General features: G+C 46.3%; 1 long non-coding RNA gene across 4 annotated transcripts in view; it reads left to right on the top strand.

Annotated features, from left to right (window-relative positions):
• LOC138453503 (uncharacterized) overlaps positions 1–21,759 on the top strand; it is a 565,889-nt gene that overhangs the window by 98,850 nt on the left and 445,280 nt on the right. For all 4 annotated transcript variants that reach the window (XR_011260446.1, XR_011260443.1, XR_011260445.1 and 1 more), the window contains exons 2-3: positions 1,628–1,724; positions 13,883–13,975. This is a non-coding gene — a long non-coding RNA (uncharacterized lncRNA). The remainder of the gene's footprint in view (positions 1–1,627; positions 1,725–13,882; positions 13,976–21,759) is intronic.

Here is a 21,759-nt window from a genome sequence, read left to right as displayed (position 1 = left end):
GTGTCTCTCTTGAAACCATGCCTGTCTCACAGTACCTAAGCAGGTTTCCAAATGCCTATTGGTAGAGCCAATTTTTAAGATTTAAGATTTTGTTCAAACCTGCTGCATACAGGCAAGGTCCTATTAGTGCAACACAGGGTTCAGAGTTTTGTTGGGTCATGTCATCATAGTTCAGGTCAGGAAACTAAGCAAACGCTTAAACACCTCCTGATAACCTGTCCAGCCCTACAAGATCTGTGACAGCTATATCTGGGCCGTTTTGTGACCAAAATTGAATGGCTAAATGCAGATGATATCTGGAAAAGATTGTGCTCAGGTCATGAAACTTCCTTAAGTATTGAAGTACTCAGAATGCAAATTAAGATTGTAACATTGTAATCTTGAATGTTAAAGGCGTGGTCCTTTTAATGATGCATGGAGTGCATTTTGAAATAAGAACTTTTTCCTTGTTTCTTTGTTTTGCTTTTAAAAATGTGTTTCTGTGATTATGCATATTTTTATATGTGAAAGGTCATTTGTTTTGACTACAACACATTCATTTAGAAAATAGAACACAAGACCCCTAGGTAATCAAAATGATCAACATGATGTATTTCTACATCATTATACTTGAAAAGGAGCTTTCTTTTGAGTTTCTTGTGGCAAACATTGGCACTGTTTTAGACAAATTTACTAACATTGTACAGTCCTCAAAGAAAGTTTGCAGGCACTGTAATTGATTCATACTCCAATAGGGTCTGGGAGATCACCACCACATCATTAGTATAGAAACGTGTACTGATTTTTGTACCACCCACACTTGGTGCGTCACAATACAGGCTTTGGATCATATCTGAAAGTGCATTAATGTACAGAGGAAACAAAAAGGTGATAAAATGCATCGCTGCCAGTGGCCATGTCAAAAACATCTGTATATTCGCCCTGTTAACACTGATGGCCCAGAGCGAGGGGGAATCTGATTTGTACTGTAAAATGTTGCCAGGAAGGGTATTGGATGACTATGATCATAATGGGTAAATAAACCATGATATGGGAGAAGTTCAGGGACAGTATTCTATACCTACCGTATTATAGTTATGTATGCGCCCGAGAGTTTGTTATTTCTCTTTTTATAAACAGACATTGCATAGGAACATCTACTGGTTGTGGGAAGCTCTCAGGTGCAATGGGTGAAGGCCACCTGTGCCTCCATCTTGGATTGTACTGACCTAAACCTGCTTGGACAATGGGCGTACTATTCTCGACCGCATGTGCCTCCGGGGGCATAGGCATCCCCTACCCGAGGAGGACAACACTGGATATCGTCAGATTAGAGCCACTGACCCGGAAGTGAAGTCCCAGGAGGATAGATGGAAACTAAAGAAGGACTATGATTGTTTACAATGTGTTCTATTGTTATAATGGGGGCAGGGATACCTAACCAGATGTACAACCAATGGAAGGGGACAAGACCATGAAGGGCTATAAGGCAAGGTGAATTGGAAGCGGGTTGAGGTATCAGTTTGGGTGTTGGGTTGATAGGATGCTATCTGTTTATAATGGTTGCAACCAGGCAATAGACGTGGTCTTGCTGGGTCCATTTCCAATACAACTCCTGAGTCCTTTTGTCTGATTTTTACATTCATAGACGGTGCCGTAAATCAGATCTGTCATGCAACGCTGCAGACCGCCAGACAACGAGGGCCTCCATCCAGACAACCCACATGAGCTCTCAACACGAAAAGGTAGGAGACCTCCTTGAAAAACTATATAGGGGGGTTCCGGGGGAGGAGATCGGGGCTGGTGAGAGTGCATTTGAAGCCGCACAGGGAAACAAGGGTACTGCTTGGGACCAGGGCGTGGACAACGTGGGATGGGATGTGTTTAGGCAATATGCTGAAATGGGATGAAGATTCTGGGCCAGGTATGGAGCATTGTTACTTATGTTTGTATGTGTTATAACTGTGATTATTTTAGCATTATCTACTTTTTTATCCAGAGATTAACATAACAAAATATCAAGGTTAGGAACAAAGCCTGGTACAACGCATGGGTATTGGTTAAAGTAACGGGTCAGGGGAAAGGACAGTGCCCACCAGTATATAGGGACAGGTGGACGAGTGCATGGTGAGAGCCTTTATTCCTATTAGGGCCACTCCGCAGTGTCTTCGGTTATTGATCTGTTTTCCCTCTCTGAAAGGCAAAGGAGTGGAGACAAAGAATGAGTGGAGCAGGGTTCCCTGGATAACGAGGCAAGAGAGGAGTGAAAGCAGGCTTAAATAGGGAAAGTAAGATGTTAATGTTAATGCTAAAGAACATTTGTACCACGCACTATCACCACCGAAGTGGTCCCCTGGCGCATGGCGGCTCTGGAAAAGGGGAGGAGAGGGGGTGGGTTAGTGGGAATAAGCTGGAAAAATGCAAGAGAGCAGTGATGTGCTGTTGGCAGCCTCAGCTTGGTGGGTCCTTTGGTTGGGCTTTGGGTGTTTTACGGTGCATAGTCGTCGTGTGCTGTTGTGCAAGTCTGTGTGTGGTTTGTTTTGTTGTTGCATTGTTGTGAAGTTTGTGCGGATTGCTGCATTTTAAGCTTGTGGTTGTGTTTGGTTAGAGTTTGAGAGGTGTATGCAGAGGGATGGAATTGTTAGTTGGGTGGTTAGTTGACATTGCTGTCCTTGCAACTATGGGATTCCATCTAGGTGCAGTACATGCTGACATCCACATTTATGTCTAGATGCGACGCAAGCTAAAGTTAAGAATCTCCTGAGTGAGGCACATGCTAACAGTCACATTTCTATCTAGATGCGGCGCAAGCTAAAGTTAAGAATCCTGAGTGAGGCACATGCTAACAGTCACATTTCTATCTAGATGCGGCGCAAGCTAAAGTTAAGAATCCTGACTGAGGCACATGCTAACAGTAACATTTCTATTTAGATGCGACGCAAGCTAAAGTTAAGAATCCCGAGTGAGGCGCATGCTAACAGTCACATTTCTATCTGGATGCGACGCAAGCTAAAGTTAAGAATCCTGCGTGTGGCACATGCTAAAAGTCACATTTCTATCTAGATGCAGCGCAAACTAGGGTTCAGAATTCTAAGTGTGGTGCATGTTAAGAATCACATTTCTATCTAGATGCGACGCAAGCTAGGGTTCAGAATTCTAAGTGTGGTGCATGTTAAGAATCACATTTCTATCTAGATGCGGCGCAAGCTAGGGTTCAGAATTCTAAGTGTGGTGCATGTTAAGAATCACATTTTTATCTAGATGCGGCGCAAGCTAGGGTTCAGTTCCCTGCATGTGTGGCACTAGCATATGCTTCCCAAGGCAACATTTACAATCCATTTACAGTGGTCACAAGTCTTCCTAAGTATGTATTGTTTAAGTCTATGGCAGTCTATGCTATGGAAGGTAAGGTAGAGTGACAGGGGCTTTCTGGAGTAGAGTAATTGCTCTACACCCCACCCATGTCACGCTCACAGTTTTGTTCGTCTCTGCTGGCTTCCTTGGCTTCCCCTGCGGACACCTGCTGACACATCTTGGAGCCGCCAATGCAGGAGCCGCCCTTTGCCTCGAGGCCCTTAGTCGAGGAGGCTGCCGGGCAGTGGGCTGCCCAAGACAGGCCGGGGATAAAGGTGTAATTGGCCAATAGGGGCTGGTGGGAGGGCACGGGAGGTAGGAATAGGAAGCGCCATCGGTGAAAGAAAAAAAAAACAAATGGCAAAGATGCTCTAAGAGGGGCAGAGGCACCACGAAGAAGTGCTTACCTGCACACCAAGATGGGAATTGGCACAGGAAGCTCGTTTGCCGAGGGTTAGGCCCTCTCAGGCAAACAGGATGAATTGGCCAATAGGGGCTGGTGGGAGGGCACGGGAGGCGGGAATAGGAAGCAGCATTGGGGAATTGCGGACCGCGGTGCCGCCATGGGTGAAAGAAAAAAACAAATTGCAAAGATGCTCTAAGAGGGGCAGAGTCACCACGAAGAAGTGCTTACCTGCATGCCAAGATGGGAAATGGCGCAGGAAGCACGTTTACCGAGGGTTAGGCCCTCACAGGCAAACAGGATGAATTGGCCAATAGGGGCCGGTGGGAGGGCACGGGAGGCGGGAATAGGAAGCAGCATTGGGGAATCGCGGACCGCGGTGCCGCCATGGGTGAAAGAAAAAAAAACGAATTGCAAAGATGCTCTAAGAGGGGCAGAGGCACCACGAAGAAGTGCTTACCTGCACGCCAAGATGGGAAATGGCGCAGGAAGCACGTTTGCCGAGGGTTAGGCCGTCACAGGCAAACAGGATGAATTGGCCAATAGGGGCAGGTGGGAGAGAACAGGAGGCGGGAATAGGAAGCAGCATTGGGGAATCGTGGACCGCGGGGGGCCGCCATGGGTGAAAGAAAAAAAAAACAAATTGCAAAGATGCTCTAAGAGGGGCAGAGGCACCACGAAGAAGTGCTTACCTGCACGCCAAGATGGTAAATGGCGCAGGAAGCACGTTTGCAGAGGTTTAGGCCCTCACAGGCAAACAGGATGAATTGGCCAATAGGGGCCGGTGTTAGTGCACGGGAGGCAGGAATAGGAAGCAGCATTGGGGAATCGTGGACCGCGGGGCCGCCATGGGTGAAAGAAAAAAAAAACGAATTGCCAAGATGCCCTAAGAGGGGCAGAGGCACCACGAAGACGTGCTTACCTGCATGCCAAGATGATGGGCAATCGTTGGGCTAATAGCTCCATGGCTACCTCCAAACTCGTAATGAGGCCCTAAGTCATGAAAAAATGGACGATGTGACATGTCACATACACAATATACAAAGATTTCTTTTAATTTAATCAATATTCACTTGCTCATGGCAAGGACACATATTAAAAGCCGAATAAATAGACATCAATGCAACACAATACACAGGAAAAAGTCCAGAAAACACATGATGAAAACAAAAAAACATAAACAATGGTATTCCCTAAAATGTTTAAATCAACTGATATAACGATACAATAGAACATCAAACACATTTACAACTGATCCCTTTTCTGTCCAAACTGGCCCTGCATATGTCTGTCCATATGCAAAACTTGATAACACTGACATTCATCAGGGGCAAAACACTTAAAGATGATGTGATTTCAGACTCTTTGGTGGACTTCAAAAGATGATTCAAATTGTAAGCAGCATTTCTAACACTAAAAATAATAAGAAGAGGAAAAAGTCACACATTCCGGAATGCTTAGATTGTATGATTACCAAACACAGATCAAATCAAAGGAAATAACTGTGTCCAATATGTTTATTGCTTGGTGAAACAAGCAAGAATTTAATAATGGGTACCTGCTCATTATGCATGGTATTTCCTATTGTATGTATTTTCAATCTCACGTCTTTATTATTAGGACTCGAAATGTCTGAAACGGCCCCCACTGGCCACACACTGCAATATAAAGGAACCCATGGCAAAGGGCTGTAATAATCACAAATAGTCGCGGCATCTCAAAGCCTAAATACCATAACAGCCTCACAATCGCTTAAGGGTACCACATTATCCCTTTACCACTCAAAGTATCTGGCAATGGATGGCCCTACTTGTAACAGTGCACACGGGACTTCAATTCAGTCTCTCCAAAAGTCTCTCATCATTCTGTGATCAAATGTATGTCAACACCAGGCTGGAACAATTTCTACAAATCACAACTAGGGCTCATGTCAACCCTACTGCTTGTATCTCCACCGTCCATAATAAAACAACAGATATAATATCTCTCAGTGAAAAGGCACCCCCATAACGGTAAGCAAAAAGGCTTTCTCGCCTCATTCATGTTTTATTCTGCAGCGAACGCTATGTATAAATTCTCCATTATCAAACATGCTGTTAAACATCACCAGCTTCCATGAAGGATAATCACTAATGATCAGAAAATCCAGCAGTATTAGCATGGCACCTTCAGGACCAGATTTATAAGAGTGGATTATCACGTGCATGCTCAGGAGAGTCATGGGAGTCATGGTTTGGAGTTAAATTTTGAGACTTTACTTGGATTGCAGAACTTTTAAACCCAAAAATTTGCACCTTTTTCAAGAAAATTCAGAAAAACATTACAAAATTTGTAGTTTTAAAAAGTTGAATTTGAAAAGCTAATTATGGCAGTAATAAAGAAAGTATAGCATAATCCTCGCCTCCTTGTCTTTAATAGAATGAAGACTTTCCTGAGCTGTAAGCGTGGGCAATCTTTATTATCAAACATGCTGTTAAACATCACCAGCTTCCATGAAGGATAATCACTAATGATCAGAAAATCCAGCAGTATTAGCATGGCACCTCCAGGACCAGATTTATAAGAGTGTATTATCACGTGCATGCTCACCCAAGTAGTGTCTTAGAGCGGGCACAGTGTACAAAACCCCATCACCCCGTAAGACAAGATTTTAAACTCACCCACAGTAGGTCGCACAAGATTGGGTAGCTCACAGAGTACTGCCTGAGTGCAGAGATGCCTGAAAAGCTTTACTGCAGATTTGCCATTCGGATTATCGTGGTGCCTGCCTCGCACGTACATGCGACTGGCGGCGAGTATCCGTCATTCGTCATAGAAATAATAAAATTACCTCAAACAACAGTTCTTAAGTTAAGAAAAAGCATAGCCAAGTTGAAAGAGGGTTGCGTACCCAATGAACAAGGGCTGAAAATGTCACAGCAGTGCAGAAGTCACTGTGACCGTCACTCCTTACAATTACAAGTAACTCGTCCTTTAAGGCAAATATTTGTATACTTTATTTTAATGAAGTGGGTGAGGGGATTCAACAAATACAGTGATTGAAAGGCACCATGCAATTTACTGCAAAATAGAAGGCCATGCACCTCTTCAAAAATGACGTGACCCCTGTAGTTGCAAAGTGACCTCTCAAAAGACACACTCGCATGCACAGGGTTAGCACTAGGGAGCTATTAACAAAGGGCAAACCCTCACCAAAAAAGAATGTTATGAAAAGGGGAGACAGAATTATCTGTAGCATATAAGGCTGTACACCTTATTTCCTATTGTGACTATATTTCACCATCACTTGCCTCGCTTGGCTGGCTACCTTTCCATTCCCAATTAAAATTTAATTTTCTTTGCTTAGTCTTTAAATCTCTCTATGGGCTTGCTCCTGACTATCTCGCTGCACTCTTGTCTTTCTACACTCCCTCTCGTCCTCTCCGCTCTTCCTGTCTTTTTAGGCTGCAAGTTCCCCGTCGACCCCTTTCCCCAGTCCCGTTTCCGATCCTTTCAGCTTCTTGCCCCTCTTCATTGGAATGCTCTCCCCCTTTCTCTTCTGTCTATCACTGTTTACTCTTTTTTACGTGTCTCTCTGAAAACTCATCTTCTCCACTGCCCCTGATTGCTCGCTACCAGAATTGATGTTTGACATGTACCATTGATCGCTATTTTCTGTAACGTTTGATTTTCACTTTCTGCAGCGCTTTGGATTAAGGTGCTATATAAAATACAATAAAAATACCAATACAAATGCTCCCTTCAAAGTTGAAGTGACCCCTGGTGTCATATAGTGACCTCTGTTATACATGAATAAAAAAGACACTGTCCCTTTAAGGGCAGCCAAGGAGAAAGAGCGGGAGGAAAGACGGAAAGGGAGGGGCTGGAGGGAGGAGACGGCAGTTGGAGTTTGGAGGTGAATAAAGCTGGTTCACCATAGATTTGGCTCCGCGTCATTTGTAGGGCTGAGTGCGTACGTATGAGCGGGGTCCAACACTGGCGACGAAGCCGATACGACCCTTTGCGTGCCGGCAGCAGTTTGGAGGGCCTGTGAGCCCAGCAGTGCGAGGAGGGCCCGCGCGCCCAGCAGCGTTCAAGGAGGGCCCGTGTGCCCAGCAGATAAGGAGGACTCGAGAGCCCAGCAGACCCGGTGGGCCCGTGTGCCCTGCAGCGTATCAGGACCGGAGAGCCCAGCAGAGTGGTGCTCAGCAGTGGTGGCCTGCCAGCAGCAGACCAGCCGAACAGAAGATTGGAGGGGCCCGTGCGCCCAAGACTGGAGAGCCCGGCAGTGAAGACCAGCCGACCAGAAGATCGGAGGGCCCGTGCGCCCAAGACTGAAGAGCCCAGCAGAGTAGAGCCCAGCAGCGGAGGCCTACCAGCAGCTGACCAGCCGACCAGGTGATCGAAGGGCCCGTGCACCCGAGACCGAAGTGCCCGACGGCAGAAGCCCGTCGACGGCAGCCCAGCCGACCGGGAGATCGGAGGGCCCGTGAGCCCAGGACCGCAGCGCCCAGCAGAGGAGGTCCCGCGACCGGGAGATCGTAGGGCCCGTGAGCCCAGGACCACAGCGCCCAGCAGAAGAGGTCCCGCGCCCCCCCTCGGCAGGAAGAGGACCGCGGACGCCAACAACGAGAAGAGCCCGCGAGCTGGAAGAGGCCCACAAGAAGAAGGAGACCACGAGGGAATGCAGCAGGCCCACACGTCACGGAAGAGGAGACCCGCAGGCTCGCGGCATCCACCCCTCAAGTAAGGTGTCGGAAAGGGGTAGCAAAAGGGGAACCCCGAGTCTCCCACCCACGTGACACATCAGTAAAAACACCCAAAGGGGAACCCCGAGTCTCCCACTACGTGACACATCAGTAAAACACACCTAAAGGTGACATTTACCACATCAGTAAACAGTAAAACACACCTAAAAGTGACATTTACCACATCAAGAAACACACCTAAAGGTGACAATTGCAAAGAGGAACCCCGAGTCTCCCACCCACGTGACACATCAGTAAAACACACCTAAAGGTGACATTTACCAGAGCGCCGGTCTGCACACAAGAAGCAGAAGGTGAACAGCGTGCCCCAACACGCGAACTTACACCGCAGCAGAACAAAAGAGCCATTGTGCAAAGCCTACTAGGGCACCCCGAGCACCTGCGACGCAGCACTCCACGCTGCACATCAAGAAAACCCACAACCAGGTGATAACATACGCACACCTCAGTGGACGTAGGACCACCAAGCGACACCACCATGTCAGCTGCAGACGCGCCAAACCCTAATGTACCACCACCACCACCAGGAGCTCCCTCCTCTCACGCAAGCCTCATGAGGAGACCTGCCCCGTTCACGCTAAACCCACACCATGACCAGGGGCAAAGATGGGAAGAATGGATGGAGGAATTTGACGACTTTGTAGGTGCCATTGGCACGCAAGAACCTCCCAACATACTGAGCATATTTGCAAATGTCGCAGGGAGAGAAATAAAAAACATTATACGCACAATCCCTCCACAAGATCGCACCACGTATGCAAGACTCCTGCAAGCCATTAACGAAAAGCTGGTCATCACACCTAACCGGGACTATGAAAGATACACTTTCAACCAATGTGGACAGCTACCTCACGAATCAATAGGGGAGTTCGTAATACGTCTCCAAAGGAAAATATCCAAATGTGACTTTGCTAACTTTAATGATGAAGAAGCCATTAGATTACGCATCATAGAGGGGTGTGTATCCTCGATGTTCTGGAAGCACCTCCTCAAGAAACCCTTATCTCTAAAAGAAGTGCTAGACCTAGCCAGGATCTACGAAAGAGTGGACATTCAGGCAGCAGCCATTGAGAATCCAAAAAAGGGAGAAACTATAGCCGCAATACAGCCCTATGCCCGCCAGCCAAACCCCCAACCAAGGACCAACCAGAGGTACCCGCCTCAACGAGCACAGGGTGACCGCCAATGCTATCGCTGTGGATTCGAATATCCACACAGAGGACCGTGCCCCGCCATCGGGCAACGGTGCATGAGATGCGGAATGGAGAACCACTTCCAAGTGATGTGCAAGGAGCCACTACCGGAAGGGGGATCAACACGCCCACGACCTGCCCCTCGCATGATGGACGCGCATAAAGAACAGCACCACCAAGTGGACAGGAATGTACCTCTCGCGCCATCATACCAACGCCCAAACACAGTGAGAGCCCTGGAGGGACTTCAGATTGAACCGGACAGGAAAGACCACGAACTATATGATGCCTATCAGGATGACTTCATGCGGGAACTAGAACGCGAAGACAACCGCAAAGCGGAAGCACCAGACATCCGGGAGCGCGACAGGGAGCCATACCCCTATGCCCCACCACATTATCCACCAGGAGGAAATGAACAACCTCAATACCTGCAAGACGGCTACGACCGAGAGTATGTATGCCTTCTCAGTGTGGAGGAAGAGGACACTGCGGCTCCCAGAGTAACAATTCAAATGGGAAGAGCCCAAAACAGATTTATCGTTGACACAGGAGCAACGGTAAACGTCATGAATGAAGACATTTATCGTGAAATAGCCTCGGCATAACCCATCCAAGAGTCTAAGACACACATCTTCCAATGGGGAGCAGCCCAACCCATGACATCTAAAGGGAAATTTCAATGCGATCTACGGCACAGAGACATCACAACAACCGCCACGATACATGTGATAAGAAGCCCAGCTATTGGCCGCTGCCTTCTCAGTTACAGGACAGCTAACGCACTTGCCCTGATTGACCTACATTATGACCAGTCGGAGGTCATTGAAGGACCACCACTACCACGCGAATCCGTCAGGGCAATGATAGACAGACCATTGGAAAAAAGGGAACTCAAGAACGCTTTCCCCAAACTGTTCGAAGGAGTAGGAATGTTAAAAGGACCATGCATCAAACTACACATGGACAAAAATGTCAGGCCAGTTCCACAACACCCACGGAAAGTGGGTTTCCACCTCCAGGAGCAGGTATCAAAGGAAATACAACTTCTCCTCCAGAATGACATCATAGAGAAAGCGGAGGGGCCAACACCCTGGGTGTCACCAATAGTAATTGTCCCCAAGGACAATGGTCGCCTTCGTATATGCGTAGACATGCGCATCCCAAATACTGCCATCCAGAGAGAAAGGCATCCGGGACCAGGACTGGAGGACATGCTAATCAGGTTAAACCAGGCGAGATTCTTCTCAAAACTCGACCTCAACCAGGGCTACCATCAACTCGTCCTGGATCCAGAATCACGGCCCATAACCACATTTGCGACACATGACGGCCTGTTCCGATATAAAAGATTAAATTTTGGCATCTCATCTGCCGCGGAAATATTCCAAGAGACCATCAGGCGTCTCATAGCATCAGAGACGAATGCATTAAACTACAGTGATGACATCCTGATATTCGGGAAAGATCAAGACCAGCACGATAGGGCTCTCAGAAACATCTGCTCCATCCTACAAGATGCAGGGCTAACACTGAATGAGTGCAAGTGCGTCATTAACAGAACAAGTCTCAAATTTTTCGGACACACATTCTCAAACAACGGAATATCCGCAGACCCGGACAAAATAAAGGCCATCACTGAGCTTCAAGCGCCGACGAACACAGCAGAGTTAGTGACAGACCACCAAGCCCTCTTATCCATCTTTGGGAACCCCAGGACGAAGATGCCACCCCGCATAGAGCGATGGGGGATAAGACTACAGGAATACGATTACACCATTATCCATAAACCAGGAGGAGACGCAAACCCAGCGGACTATTTATCCAGACACCCCCTACAGGACAAAGATGACACTTTGGCACATGAGGCCACTGAATATGTCCTGTACCTATCGTCAAATGCCATGCCGCCCACCATCTCGACCACGACGTTCGAGGAAAGGAGCAAAGCCGACCCAACGATCAGGGCCGCTATCACACTTACCCGCTCCAACAAATGGAGAGAACGCCACTCAAGCAGAACTGAAGAAGGAGATGTAGACCAGAAAGAATTGGACCGGCTAGCCAAAGTAAAAGATGAGCTTATAGCAACTGACCAAGGGCTGCTACTACGAGGAAAGAGGTTAGTAGCACCAAAAGACCTAAGAAAGACACTAGCAACGCTGGAACACGAAGAACACAGGGGAATCGACAACACAAAAAGGTTCCTCAGGAACTATGTCTGGTTCCCATATATGGACATGATAGTGGAGGACATGCTCAAACACTGCAGACCCTGCCAACTGGCAGCCCAAGGACCAAACCCAAACCCCCTCCAACTCACCACGCTCCCAACGAGACCCTGGCAAAAGGTCGCAATGGACTTTTATGGACCCGTAGAAGAGGGAGGGTATCTATTAGTAATAATAGATGAGTACTCAAGATTCCCGTTTGTTAAGCAAACACCCTCGACATCCTTCACTGACAATGCACCCATAGTGGATGAACTTTTCAGCGAATGGGGCATCCCCAATGTCGTGAAGACTGACAACGGGTCCCCTTTCCAGGGACGGGAATTCGCAAACTTTGCAAAGCACCTAGGCTTCTCCCATCAAAAAATCACACCACTCTGGCCCCAAGCCAATGGGATGGTCGAACGGTTTATGGCCACAATCAAATTGACCCGATAAAAGGCAGTAGCGGAACAGACACCCCATCCGAAAGCCATCTGCAGCATGCTCCGAAGCTACCGGAACACTCAACATGACGCAACTGCAAAGCCACCCGCTGAACTCATGGTGAGATACCAACCCAGGACGCGTATCCCACGATGGGAGGACTACACACCGGAAGAAGACCTAGCCATCAGGGAACGTGACGCGGAGAAACGAAGGAAAGCCAAGCAATGGGCTGACGCAAGGAGGAGAGCAAAGGAACAACAGCTGGAAGTTGGACAAACAGTACTGGTCCGACAAACACAGCGCAAGAAAACGGACACTCGATACCATCCAGAGCCAAGAATCATCACAGCCATCAAGGGGCCCATGGTCACGGCAACCGGAGAACTAGGGGACATTACCCGCAACTCCTCATTCTTCAAGAAGCTATATCTGGAAGAACCTGAACCACCAGAGATACCCGACGAGAGCCTCAATGAGGAAGAGGAAACGGAACCCCCAATAGAGTCAAGCGGCGAGAGCCGAGAATCACCAGGGAGACCCCCTAGGACAATAAAGAAACCGGTGAGGCTCATCGAACAGATGTAGCTGGACTGTCATGATAAGTACGGGGGAGGTGTTATACATGAATAAAAAAGACACTGTCCCTTTAAGGGCAGCCAAGGAGAAAGAGCGGGAGGAAAGACGGAAAGGGAGGGGCTGGAGGGAGGAGACGGCAGTTGGAGTTTGGAGGTGAATAAAGTTGGTTCACCATAGATTTGGCTCCGCGTCATTTGTAGGCCTGAGTGCGTACGTATGAGCGGGGTCCAACAACCTCTCACTGCCAAATGCTTATAAAATATACAAGATTAACATAGGGGAGCTCTAATACATGGACAGTCCATCCAATCATGGTTGTAACCCTTTTGCACAATAAGACTACCCTCGTCCTCAGATTTTCTTGAAGAACAACAAAGTACATTCCATTAAACAAATGATTGAAGTTTCCCTTATACTATGGGTTCCACCAAAGACTTGTACAGTGGAACTTTACACTTATATACCAGAGATGACATTCTATGTCCACCAGATATGCAAATAATTCAGATCTTCATGCCCTGATACTACACGGTATGCACATTTTGAAACCTACATCTTTAGGATACACGCTAAGCCAGCAGAGAAGTTGTTTGGCTCCAACTAAGTAAAAGAGACATTGTGCCACTCTACATTTTCATTTAGGCCAGAAATGTGACTCTTGGTCTTGAAAATCAATTTTTGTTAAAAAGAAGGCAATCTCCGATTTGTATCTTCCTGGTCAATCCTCTTGATTTTCTTTAGGATGACACACTGGATATTCTCAAAAGTATGGCCCAATTCAATATAATGTTTCACCAGTGGAGCCTGAATGTTCTTATTCTTTATACAACTTGGATGCTTGATCAGCTTAGCCTTACATTTTCTGCTAGTTTTGCCAATCTATTGTGAGCCACACGGGCAAGTGATCATGTACACTAAATTATCACTATTGCAGTTTGTTTGATCGTTTATATACAATTTCTCTTGTAGCCCAATGTCTACTTCTGTTGTTTTATGGTGAAGTTGCACATGACATGAGATCCACATGGAAAAGGACCTGTAACTGGAGTCATGCCCCATAAGGTAATCTGTTTGATCAACCCATACGATTTATTGGTTATATTACTCCTGACTACAGTGTTTCTTGTATTTCTGCTCCTTCTATATGCTAATACTAGAGATGCCTGGCATTTTGAAAAAAATGTTTTCCAATTCTTAGTGATAATAGTTTTAATTCTGTAAGACAGGTTGGAAAAAGTGTTACCAAACACCCATTCCGTTTCATTCTTTTGCCTTTTCTGGGCTTGCTCTAACAAAGCTTCCAGATTCTTAGTATATGCACGTAGGGACAAATCTTTCACCAACCTCCAGGGGTACTCATTTGTGCACTTCTCATAACGTTCCTTAGTGCTGCTGTTTCATTTGAGTCTAACTGACCAAAGGGTAAATTGTTTTTAATGTGTTTCGCATGTGTTTCGCATAGTGACGGTAAAAATGAAGCAGTGCATTCCTGTCTGTTGTTTTACTGTATGGTCTAACCATGGGTTTGTGATGAGGTGATTGTGCACAACCTGTTGTTCCTTTTGGGTTGTTAAGTTTTCTTTAAACTAAACTAATTGTTTATAACATTTGGGGTTCAAACCCACTGGTGAAGTGCCTCCGTGAAATGGCACTGAAAATAGGACTAGTACAAAGACCTTGGCTGGGAAGCCTGCGGTGTGGGCTGCACTCATGGGACCACTGATGTGTGGTATATGTCTGTTTGTATACTTTCTGTCTAAGCTTAATAATCTCTTAACACCATGTAGATTTAGATTCCATTCAAGGTTTATTCTTTAAGTTAATTTATTACAGTTATCAATCACTGCTTATGCAGATGCCTCTAACTGAGTATCAATGGCCAATGCATTTTGGATATATTTATACTTCGTCAGGGCCTGTTAGGTCTGGTTACAGTTAAGGACAAAAAGTTACGTTATCATCACCCAATATCCAAGTAATGCGTATAACAAAACATTGCCATTCATATTTCATAGCAAACATTTGCCAATGTTTGAGTAGTTGTCCACATGTGGTATTCAATTAAGCAAATAGAAACCCAGAATCAAGATGTTATTCAATGATTTACAAAAAACGAGAGAATTTCATGTGCAAAACCATTATACGTGAATCACATTCAACAGTGTATTAAGGTAAAAATACATACGTATTCAAGTGTTATCGAGCGGGCGGTCAATGTCACGGTGAAGAATAGGGAAGAAAAGATAGTGAAAGTAAAGTGAACACCTCATGAATGTGAAAGTATTTGAAATAAAAGAGTGGTGTTTGTTCTGAACCGAACTAACCTGAAGTTGTAAGTTAACTGTAATGATCGTACGGTTGTACGTGTGATTCTTGTGTTGCTCTCAGTGTTGGTGGACACATGAGAGTGACCATGGGTTTCCCTCACAGTGAAATATGGTAATATCAAGGAAATTGATCTCTACATTACTAATGTCCTTGGTGAACTTGAGGTACCTATTTTGTTGGTTTAAGCACAACACGAAAGCCTCTGCATTCTCCAGAGAGCCTTCCCAAAAGATAAAGATATCATCTATAAATCTTAGCCATTGTTTAAAATGAAGTTTAAAGGGATTGTTGCCAGACTAATCAGTGAGTTCTCAAACAATTTCACATAGAAAATGGCCAAATTTGGAGCCATGGTAGCTTCCATCCCTGTCCTTTCTTACTTGTAGAGAGAAACAACCCTGGAATTGAAAGACATTTATAGTTAAAGCATATTCCGTACACCTTCAAAAGAAAGGATTATTCACTGGATGATCATATGTTCTAGGTAATAATATTTCTTCCACCGCCTCAAGGGTGGCCCTTTGGGGTATCCTGGTGTACAAGGACTGGGTGTCTAATCATAGTAAAAGTTGGGAGTCATGCTGGAAATCAAATCCAGCATATAACTTTTAATTTGTAATACAAAGGGTCTCAAATAGTGGTCAGCATATTTCGACAATGGCTCTCAAATCGAGTTTACCCCAGATACAATTGTACGGCCTGGAGGTTTAAGGGGATTCTGTGAATTTTAGGGAGTATATAAAACACAGAAATTCTCGCACTCTCTCTAATCAAAAAATCTTCCTGTTTGACAATCATGTGGTAATCGAGAGCTCGCGTGACCTTGCTTTTAATTTCATTGACCATTTTGTTGCTGGGGTTGTTGAGGACCTGATGACTACTCTCGTCTGCCAGGAGGTTGTTGCATTCCAGGATGTAGTCAGATCTGTTCATAAGAACAATGGATCTGTCCTTTTCTGCTTGATGTATGATCACCTCATGATACTTGGCTACATTTTCCATTAGATCTTTTTGGCATTGATTGAAGTTGGAGTGAGTTTTCCACTTGGATAATTCCAATTTAGGACTTCCTTCAAGATTCTCTTCTCGAACACTAGAGACTCATGTGTTTGCCTATGTGTGGGGGGGTTGAAGGTCGATGGACTTCGCATTCCACTGTAATTGTTGGTTCAAAGTCAGGTTGATTCTGGAAAAACTCTTGCAGATTGATTTTACGCATGAATGAAATGCTGAAATTCTGTCCTAAATACAAAAGGGTCATGTGATATAGAAATTACAAAATTCAATCCTTTGTTGTGCATCTGTAACATGGACATTTCAAATTAACCTGACACCATATGGGAAATCCACCACTTGGTGGAACCAAACAGCCATTTAAAGCTGGTACCACAAAGTTGTGGAGTCCAGTGATCGAAATTGGGTCAATAGCCCATGTCTCATACAAACATATGACATCACAATCCTCAATACAATCTGTGCAATAGTAATCTTCAATCCTATTTGCTAGGCCTGCAATATTCCAAGAGACAATGGACACTCCTTTCTTGTAAATTCCTGGAGATTTCTACACGTATGCCTCTGCCAACTGTGGGGGATTCAATCATCAATTAACCCTAGGCTGCCTATTGCTCATTATATTAGACCCTAGGCGGGTTACAATACTAGGCTGTGTACTGCCCTCAGATAAAGAAACACCTTGTGTTGGTCTGGTCATTGGGGCTAAGTTAAGCAGAACATGTTTTCATAACACAATATAGGATGCGACAGGAGGATAACGATAGTCTATAGCTAAAAGTCCATCAACCAATCCAGACACAAATAGTGTATCCTCAATGACATCCATTTTTTTCATTGGGTCCATATAAGTTGTGTAGGAGGTAGACCCCATCCTCCCTCAAAGGGAATGTATAGGAGGTAGACCCCACCCCCCTCAAACTGAATGCGAGAACTTGTCAGGTTGATCAATAGTTCCAGTGGTGGGAAATTCAGAATTGTAGTGCTTAAAAGGCCAACCAAGCACATTATAGAGCGACATATGTTTTTGGGGGTCAGAATGCCTTAGGCAGCGAAGGGCATGTTGGGTAGCATACATTTATCATAGATATCGGAAATCTAGGCTTAAAACGCAAAAGTTCTGATTAAAAACAGATTGGTCAGTCATTTTGTAATTTGGTCGACCATTTTGGTAGAGATAAGGTCAGGCAGATCCTAAGATGGTTGTCAGAATATAAAATGGTTGAATTTTACAAAGTCATGATAATATAATTAAATAATTATCTCATAGCATTTCATTGAACGTTCAATAGAGGAGAATATACTGTCTGGACTTCTTGGCAGTAGTTTTGTCATTGACGAGCTGGGGGCAGCCAGGTACTGTTCAAGGGAAGTTGCAATTAGAGCAGGCAGCTGTTGAGTCAGGGGCTGTCCAGACAGCTGATGGCCATATTTAGACTTCTTTGACAGGAAGGCATGCAGCGTTTCTTCCTTTGATTCCGGTTCCTTCAGGTATAATTCGTGGAAGAGGGAGGCCATTGGCATAATCTCACTGTGGTCCCCCGTCATAGTTATCACTGGTCCTTTGTCCACTGTCCCTAGGAGGGGATCTGCGCGGTCTCGTGAATCCCTCCTTTTCTATTGTCTCAGGCACTCTATGGCAGTCTCCTCGATCGGGAGTTATGGCTCCTTGGCCTTTCGTTTGCAGTCTGCCCTTTCCTTAGCTTTCCTTGTCTCTCAAGCATCTTGCTCAAGCGTGTAGTCCTTCACCTGGGTGACTTCGACTGATCCGTACTGGATGTCGATGAGGGCACGCGCTAGTGCCGTCCTCTGATGGCTGAGACGGCTGTGCCCTGTGGCGGGACTCGGTACCATGTGGATGGCGGTGGGTACTCTGCGGTCTCCGTGGGTTGGGTCACAGTGGGACTGTCCTTTTGGGTGTAGCAGCTGTGCTGTTCCCCACTGTAATACGTGGGCTTGGGACTTGCCCAGGGGGTATGTGTCATGATCTCTGCTTCCAAAAGGTCAGGGTTCCAACTCCCTTGGAAGCAGATCCATAACCCAGGTTCCGAGTGCCAACCAGTCCCAATTGGGACCTTTTGGACCCAGTCCTGGCGCCAGTGGCACCAGGCTCATAAATATGCCCAGTCCCAGCGCTGGAAGCGCCGGGCTCATAATGCTTGGGTGGACTTACCTGCAGCAGACCATGCTGTTTACTTGCCTGCCAGTTGAGCCTCTGATCCTCTTCTGTTTGGAACTACTTTTCCTGTTGGGTGGGGCAGGAGCCACTCCCTAGATTCAGAACACTGGAACTCTTCTGGAAAGCAGGAACTCTTTTCTTACCTAGGCGTGGCTGTGGAAGGAGACACCTAAGCACTACAGGAGGCTATTTAAACCACACCCGATGGATGAATCTTGCTTTGCGTTATTCTGCATCCTCTGCAGCAGAACGCTCATCGTGTCTTCTGCATCTGATCCTGGGCCTAAGGAAAAAGGCTTACCATCCTGAATCCAGTCTTCAGCAACACCTATAAAGACAAGAAAGAACAGGTTAGCATTACGGTCTTCAGTGACAGCTCTTCACTTACCTGGTCCATCGGCTGTCACCAACACCTCGCGCTGCATTCCAGCATCTGAAAAACAAAGGCTTACCTACTCTTCGTGCGCTCCGGAGGTCTTCACACTGCATTCCGGCATCTGAAAGACAAAAGCTTACCAACTCTTCGTACGCTCCGGAGGCCTTCGGCGCTGCATCCCGCATCTGAAAGACAAAACAAGGTGCGTTTAAAGACATTGGGGAACTTTAATACTCACGTGCCATTACTCCTTTCCACATCTAACCCAGTGGGTATTCCGGCACCCTGCAGCCGCTCCGAACTTGTACCTGCAAAATAAAAAGACAGTTAGAGCGCATCGTGAAGCAGGCAACAAGCGCTTACTTACGTGCTTCCAGGCGCTTCTATTCATCACACGGGCTCCATCTTCAACTCACTTCAGCCCGTCATCCGCCATCGCCGGAACCCTGCAAAACAAGAGACATCATTACTAAAGACTTTAAAGACATTAGAATTACTCGAAACTTACCGTTCGTGCAGTAAACGACGGACAGCAGTCCTCTGAAGTCAAGAGGCCTGCTCCCCTTATCCAGTGAAGAAACTGGTTACAGCACCCTGCCCCGAGGCAGATGGAGAGCACAGCGTTCACTTACCTAAGGTGAGAGCGTTAACCTTTGGGGTTCTACAGGAGAAGAGAAAGGGAAGAAGAGAGAGACATTCAATAACCCAGTTCCTTAATCCCATATTTTCTATCTGCAGACATCTTACCCTTTGAGTCAGACATACAGTGCACAGAGGTCCAGCCCAAAGAGCCAGCCGTGTGTTACACATCACCTTTGAAGATACGGTATACGCCCAGTCAAGACCGGCGCCTCTACGGGAATCAGGTGAGCGTTACAGAACGCAAAGCCTACCACAAAACTCCCGTCCAGGCGCTATGGAAACCTCGGATACCGACCAGCTAGCCCAGTTACTTGGGGAACTAAGGGCAGAAGTGCATGCAGCCCGTCAGGAAACAAACGCTCTAAGAAGGGAACTGATTATTTCCAAGGAGCGAACAGATTATCTCGCTAGACAATTGCTACAGTCACAAGCCGGACAGACCCCGTTACCCGCATCTGGGGGAAATCTTCCTTCTACATCCTCTATGAATCCAGTGCAGATCAACCTACCTGGGAATGTACCTCTGGCTCCGCCCGAACGATTTTCTGGTGACCCAAAGAGGTTTGCAGTATTTATCAATCAGTGCCGGTTGCATTTCTTATGCCGGCCAGCAGCCTTTCCAACTGATCAAGCTAAAGTAGCTTTCGTGCTTTCGTACCTTAGTGGCAATGCGGCAGACTGGTCGATCCCTCTAGTAAATCAAGATGATCCGGTCCTCCATGATTTTCAAGCTTTTCAGCTCAGTATGGAAAAACTGTTCGCAAGACATTCACAGGGGCAGGCCTTGGACAATGAGCTTCTTTCGTTGCGACAAGGTAATCAAGACCTTTTGGCTTATATTGCGTCTTTCAACAGACTGATAGTGGAAACTCAATGGCCTGAGGACAAAAGGATTACGCTGTTTTATAGAGGTCTACGTGGAGAGCTCAAAGATGTGTTAGCCCAAGTAGTGAATCCCCCACAAGATTGTTCGGACTATATAGACTTAGTCGTTCAAATAGATCACAGACTGCAGAACAGGAAGGCCGATCGTTCCAAGTTTGATGCTCGAGTATTTTCCAAACCGCCAACTCCTTCCAAAGGAGTAGACTCCGGGGAACCCATGCAAATAGGGGGTCTGAAAGGTCCTCTAACACAAAAGGAGCGGGAAAGGAGAAAACAGTTGCAATTATGCCTCTGTTGCGGAAACTCAGGGCACCTTCTTCGAGACTGTCCGGTGAAACCTGCCAAGAAGGCAGTAGGAGCTGCAGTTACCAAAGTTACGAACTCTGAGCAGGGAAACGACCTCGCCCGACAAGAATAGAGGTCCTCTTGCCGAGCGTGAAAACCAGTTCCGTGACCTCGCATTTCGTGATACCTATGGTCCTCATTAGCCCTGATAATCCGGATCGATTACATCCAATTGAAGCTTACGTCGACAGCGGTGCCATCGGCAATTATGTGGATCATGAAATGGTTTTGAGGATGAATCTAACTCTTTGTCCCAAGGCTGTAAAGGACGTCATTACTACGGTGGATGGTACGGAGATAGCCTCCGGGCCAGTAACGCATACCACTCAAGAGGTGACGCTAGTAAGTCAAGATGGACACCATGAGAAGATCGTGTTCGATGTGATCAAGGCCCCTCAGTTTCAGATTATTCTAGGAATACCTTGGTTAGAGAAACACAATCCTCTGATCGATTGGCGAGCAAGAACGGTCCAGTTTCCAGAATGTGTCTCTACTTGTCACCCTCCACCTGGTGTTGCACTGGCAGCAATTTCTTCAGAGACTCCCCAGTTACCTCCCGAATACCTAGAATACCAAGATGTTTTCCGGAAGGATCAGGCTAACTCTCTACCTCCTCATAGGTCTTATGACTGCCAGATAGACCTGATACCTGGATCTTCTCCTCCTTGTAGTAGAATTTATGCCCTCACCGAGCCTGAGAACCTTCACCTTCGACAATACCTGGATCAATACCTGGCAAATGGGTTTATTCGTCCTTCCAAGTCCCCTGCTTCTTCAGCTTTGTTCTTCGTTCCAAAAAAGGAAGGAGACCTTAGAACTTGTATAGATTATCGCTCCCTGAACCAGATCACCGTTAAGAATAGATATCCGTTACCTTTGATCCCTGAACTCCTGGACCAAGTCAGAAAAGCATGCATATATACAAAGCTGGATCTTAGAGGAGCTTACCACTTGGTACGAGTAAAAGAGGGCGATGAATGGAAGACGGCCTTCCGCACCAAGTATGGGCTATTTGAATATCAGGTCATGCCCTTCGGACTTTGCAATGCCCCGGCCGCCTTTCAATATTTTATGAAC

The sequence above is a fragment of the Ambystoma mexicanum genome, chromosome 4p (assembly GCF_040938575.1).
Source record: "Ambystoma mexicanum isolate Mex_15411 chromosome 4p, UKY_AmexF1_1, whole genome shotgun sequence".
Taxonomy (NCBI): Eukaryota; Metazoa; Chordata; class Amphibia; order Caudata; family Ambystomatidae; genus Ambystoma; species Ambystoma mexicanum.
This window is presented reverse-complemented; position numbering and strand designations above follow the sequence as displayed.